This window comes from Dreissena polymorpha, chromosome 8, assembly GCF_020536995.1.
Source record: "Dreissena polymorpha isolate Duluth1 chromosome 8, UMN_Dpol_1.0, whole genome shotgun sequence".
NCBI lineage: Eukaryota > Metazoa > Mollusca > Bivalvia > Myida > Dreissenidae > Dreissena > Dreissena polymorpha.
Genome location: NC_068362.1, coordinates 80,459,569 through 80,465,753, shown reverse-complemented (window position 1 = coordinate 80,465,753; position 6,185 = coordinate 80,459,569). Strand labels below are relative to the sequence as shown.

At 30.7% G+C, this 6,185-nt stretch overlaps 1 long non-coding RNA gene across 1 annotated transcript; it reads right to left on the bottom strand.

The window, feature by feature from the left end:
- Positions 1-211: 211 nt before the first annotated feature.
- LOC127843143 (uncharacterized) lies at positions 212-4,484 on the bottom strand. The gene is made up of 3 exons (XR_008032107.1): positions 4,069-4,484; positions 1,108-1,227; positions 212-308 (listed from the first exon to the last, which is right to left on the bottom strand). It is a non-coding gene; the product is annotated as an uncharacterized LOC127843143 (long non-coding RNA).
- Between the last annotated feature and the right edge of the window lie 1,701 nt (positions 4,485-6,185).

Genomic DNA, 6,185 nt, shown 5'->3' with positions numbered 1-6,185 from the left:
GCCCTACCTGGAAACAAGACCAAAAAGACCAATTTATAATTAACATTAACAAACCCCAATTAGAAGAGTTATATCTGAGCCTAAATACATACCCTCAATCACAACAAACATTGGACTATATCACACATGAATTGCAAAACATCTTTGAAAATGCCTCCTCAAAAACATTTATAAACCAAAATCTAAATTATAGAAACAATTATCCCAACAATGAACTTATCAACCCAGATACTGCAATATTGTGGCTTAAGCTTCTGGTCCTATTGTATGCAGATGACACCGTCATTGTCTCAAGTAGTGCCTCTGACCTGCAAAACAGCCTTAACACGTTTCATAATTATTGCAAAAACTGGTACCTAAATATTAATATTACAAAAACAAAAGTTATTATCTTTGGCGCTAGACAAACAAGGAACTTTAATTTTAAATGTGGAAATAACACAATTGAAATAACAAAAACTTATCACTATCTTGGCGTCACATTCTCTAGTAATGGATCCTTCTTAAACGCCCGCAAACATGTAAAAGAACAAGCCTCAAAAGCCATGCACCTTCTTTGGACTCGTGTTAACAATGCAAATTTACCTATCGACTTAGCTTTTAAACTCTTTGATCATACTGTTCTACCCATTCTTACCTATGGCTCAGAAATATTTGGATATGAAAATTTAGAAATATTAGAACAGGTTCACAAAGATTTCATGAGAAAAATCACAAAAGCCCGTCGGTCAACACCAATCAACTTTCTATATGGTGAACTAGGACGCTACCCTTTAAGCATTAATATTAAAACAAAAATGATCTCCTTTTGGAATAGACTTATAACAGGCAAAGAAAGCAAAATATCTTTACTAACTTACCAACATATGTTGTCACAACCAAATTTAAATTTCAAATGGTTAAATAAAATTAAAGAAATCCTTACATCTGTTGGAAGACCAGACATCTGGCAAAACCAAACACAAATTACACAAAACAACATCCACATACAAATAAAACAAACACTAATTGATCAATTTAAGCAATCATGGAACGCTGAACTACAAATAAGCTACAATAGGGCGCATCTACAGCAGTCTTAAAAGTAACCATGAGTTTGAGCCTTACCTGATTAAAATTCATCCCGATGAGTCCCAAAGTATCTTTAGATTCCGCACTGCCAACCACCTCCTCCCTGTAGAAACTGGCCGCTATGAAGGCATTCCATTCCATGATCGTCTTTGCAACCTATGTAACACACACGAAATAGCTACTGAAAAACATGTGGCAGACTTTATGATACCTCCATGTCATCTCTTGGCATATTGAGCAGTCATATTGAGCAAGCCAAATATTAAAGCCAAAATACGTAACATTTGCTTTAATAAATAATTTAACATATTAAAAAAAGAAGATATTTGTCTGAAACGGATTAACAAGAACATGCGTATTTATATGTAAGCCAGTTTAATCATAATAATACAGTGCTTTATAACTTTAAATTTAAAATATTGTTCAATATTACTGCTACACAATTGATGTATTTACCGCAGGGTTGGCATATTGACCGGTCAATTGAGTATTGACCGGGCCGGCGGTCAATACCCGGTTAAAACCGGTCAATACTGGTCATTACTGGTCTTTACTGGTCAATACTGGTCGATTGAAAATTGTAGCATTTAAACATTACAAAGGAGCCATTTTATATTAAATCAATAATTATTCTGTAATTGATAAACTTTTTGCTGAGTTATTTTTTGTAAAAAAAATCTTTAAAGCTGTAAAAAGTTACTTCTTTATTATTTACGGAAACAGCCTCAAATACATAAGGACTAAGGCAATATCTTTATCTCAGTGTATCACATCTGTTACTAAAGTACTATTGTAGGTACCATTGCATTTCACTTATCTATTGATATATCTATTTGATAAGCAGATGGACAAACAGAACTCTTGTGTATTCTAGGGTTATAAATCTGGCCTCTTAGTTGGTAATAAAATGCATGCAGTGTTATGTCTCTGATATTGACAATTAAGCAAATCTGCCCTTCGGCTATTTCATATCACTCACACAAAAGAAGATTACATTGTACTTACTATTAATTTAATAGTTACTTCTAACTTGTTTCCTTTCTGTATTAAGAGGGTTTTTTTTCCTTTTCATATTAAAAAGTTCAATTGGTATTCAAATGAATAAACAATCAAAGTTCTTGATTTTGCCAACAAATTATGTTTTCCAATTGTGGGTCTACTCTTCTTTTCAATTATTTTTTTCTTTTAATAATTATTTCTTATTATACTTTTATATTCTTATATCAATAAAAAAAGTTTTTTACACTATTTTGTTTAAAAAGTATTTAAAGAAATCAATGCAAGAATACATGACAAGTAAGGATTGTGTCAAAAAGGTGCCATTTAAGGCCCTATTATCAGTTTTGGGTGCCCCAACCTGTATAGGTGAGAAGACTGTTAGAAGACTGTGGGGACAGTGGGGTATGAGGAACAACGCATACACAGTAATTTACAGGTTCTTGTTGAATCAAGCACAGAATTATCTGAGCATCATAATTCATTAGAATTGAAAAAAAGTTCAATCGACCAGAAAAATCCAATTGACCAACTTTGACTTATTTGCAAAATTTTGAGAGATTGGCCTACAAATTGCATGAACAGGTATAAAATAGTGGGTATTAATAGCTTAAGACATTATTTGCAACATGTCTGTTTAATTTATATTATCAATATTGTTTAATTAGGCATGGAATATAAATTAAAATTGGGGGTAAAGTTCAATTGACCAGTATTGACCAGTAATGACCACATCGGGAGTATTGACCGGGGCGGTTTTAACCGGTAAAAACCGCCGGTTAAAACCGGGGGCGGTCGATTGGTGCCAACCCTGATTTACCGCGGGTACCGGCAAATGTAAACTCGTCAATTTAGTGTAAAGATTGTACGTTCTTGCATTGCACGTAACACCATAATGACACCAAGCAATCACAATGGAAAAACAATATTTGCGTAAAATAAATTAAATTAATATATATATTTATCATAAAATGCTAGATTGTGTAATGTATCACTCCGTATTACTTGTTAAGAGATTTCAATATACATGCAAAGACAGTTCAATTTGCACAAGATGCAGGTTTTATTTTCATTTGTATATTAAAATTTATTAATATTGTAATTCAATGGAAACGAAACGAAAATTCATTCTATGGAAAAGAAAATTACCACAACATTTAACGATTGTAATGTATTCCGTTTTTTATGGCTTTGTTTTATAATTGATTAAATGCGCCTCTTATAATACACTTTTGATCGCTGATGAGCAATAACAATATCCACACCGTTTATAGTTATAATCAAATTAATATACGTTTTATAAGCTTTTAAATATCATTTTTTAAAGTCTTACTATAAAAAAGAATACGGCTAATTTATTGTTTTGTTGTGTGGTATTGTCAGTATTTAGTCTTCCGACCACGTTTACTCTGATGCTAATAACTAATTTGTATTTTTATAAAGAGGAAATTATACATATGATGATACATTTATTTATTGGTACTAAATATGATATATTTGCACTATTGTATAAGAGTTGTAATGTTTATTTCGGATTTTTTTTTATCGTTTAATTGACTAAACAAAAGCCCTGTATACATGTTTTACGTTACTGTATCCAGTGTTTTTGCCAACCAGTCAGTGCGCATGCGCGGAAAATCCCGAATGTAAACAATAACAATTAACTCGTCTATTTAATGACATGCCCTTATTTTGATAACGAACGGCATCGATATTTAGGAAACCAAATAGAAAGGCATGCAACATTTAACGAAATCATGACGCCGTCATCAATATTAGAAATGAAAGAGCTTTCGAAATTTAGCAGAATTATAATGAAGAAATTTATCAGGCATTAGACTATTGCATTGAGTTTTATATCTTCGAAAAACAACAACAACAAAACGCCAATGCCTCCGAACTCACTTGCTTTAATTATTCACGATGCAAGTTTATCGAACGCCTACTGTATAACTTTAAAGCATGATATATTACTTACTCTCCAACTATTAAATGGCTTACCTCAATTCGCGGGTGATATCCAATTAATTTTGCACCGACATCTGTTAAAAACACGCGTCTGTCTAAACCGATAATAATCACACGAGGTGATCCATAACTTTTAACTGTACACGGTCTCAAACTAGGTCGCAAAGACCCGTATGTTAAATACTGCAGTAGTGCAGTGACGTCACCTGTGATTTACTATAGTCCGCAAATGAGGCTATTCCACGAAATGATCCGCATCGACTCTATAAACACTTACAATTATAATCTATGTAGACGTACCATACACCAGTAAATAAAACACTGTTATTTATCACGTTAATAATTGTGTGATGTTTCTTCTCTGATGAACAATGAATAGCATTTATGTATGTATACTTACATTATCTATTGTTAAATTATTCCTAACATTATGTTGATGTATATTACCAATGACTATGACACTGCTTAAAATACACGAGATTGTGAATATGAATATCTTGATTATGAAATCGTTTCATGTAAATGATGATAATGTATAGGGTTATTCTGTGCATGCATGATTCTTATGCGTATTATTATCAATATCATTATTATTATTTTTTTTATCATAATAATATTTATTATTATTATTATTATTACTACTACTATTATTATTATCATTACTATTATTATTATTATTATTATTACTATTATTATTACTATTATTATTATTATTATTATTATTATTATTATTATTATTATTTAATTACTATTATTATTACTAAATTATTGTTTAAGCACAAATGCTATTATTGAAAACCAATGTTAATTTTTATCTCTCCCATTTTGCGAACTTAATTTAAAACTAACAAACAATCAATGTAAACGGCCACCGGAAAAACTTTGCGAAACCGAAATTTCGCAAACTTAAGTACCCTTTTTCTTGAAGACTTGCTTATTTGTGATAAAGTATAAGATAAAAGTCTTACTTGTGATTAATAATTGGTTATTTTTGCTTGTTAAATGCGTTTTCTTCACTATGAACTTTATTTGCAAAGTTGGGGTTCCCATGGGATTTTTGTAATATCCCATGGGATTTTTCATTATCCCATGGGAATTTTGGTTTCTCCCATGGGATTTTTCTCCAGCTTTTTTTATGGGAGAAAAAATCCCATGGGATTTTCAAAAACATAAAACACGTTCGTTTGTGCTTAGTTATCGATTTTAAGCATTGTTAAAGCATTTGTGCTTATTTTCGTTCAATTTACTTTGATAGAAAAAAAATCCCATTTTTTTATGGGAAAAAAAAATCCCATGGGATTTTTTTCTGATTTTTAGAGATTTATTCATGTAACCTTCAGAAACACTACCTTTTAACAAATGATGAGCATTTCTCGCGATTTCAACGCGTTATATCGTGTTTTAAAATAATAAAAAAATCCCATGGGATTTTATTGTCCCATGGGATTTTTTTTCCAATGGGATTTTTTTTAAGGTATAAGTTTCTAAAAGCTATATAATAATAATAATTATAATAATAATAATAATAATAATAATAATAATAATAATAATAATAATAATAATAATAATAATAATAATAATAATAATAATAATATTAATAATAATAATAATAATAATAATAATCGTGCTCAATATGATGAATTTGTACTTTTAATCGACTAATATTTTTATTCGAGCCGATCGTCGAGTCCGAATGGTGAGTATAAGAGCAATTTACCAGTACAAATAAATCTCACTTGTGAAGAGAACGCTACCGTACTATAAAATAATCTTGATAATAAGTCATATCATTTCTCGACAGAAAATGAAAACAGTATCCATATTGATGTCAGCAATGTCCCCTGCTATGATAAATATTGACAAAATGAAAAACCTTGACAATAATTCCGTGTCGAATACGCATTATATTATAGCAATCAAATTCATATAAGCATTGATAAGATAATTTGCGAAAATGGGTCTTATGTCAAATACGGCAAGCGTAGCTCCATTCCATAATGTCCGGTATTAAGTCACGTCAAGTTTCGTGGTCGAATTATAGCATAATAATCATTTTCACATTACGCGAATCATATGAGTTTCCCTACATATATTGTGTTAAAATTTATGTTACACTAATGTGCGATGATGAAAAGGGGATTTCGGTAATT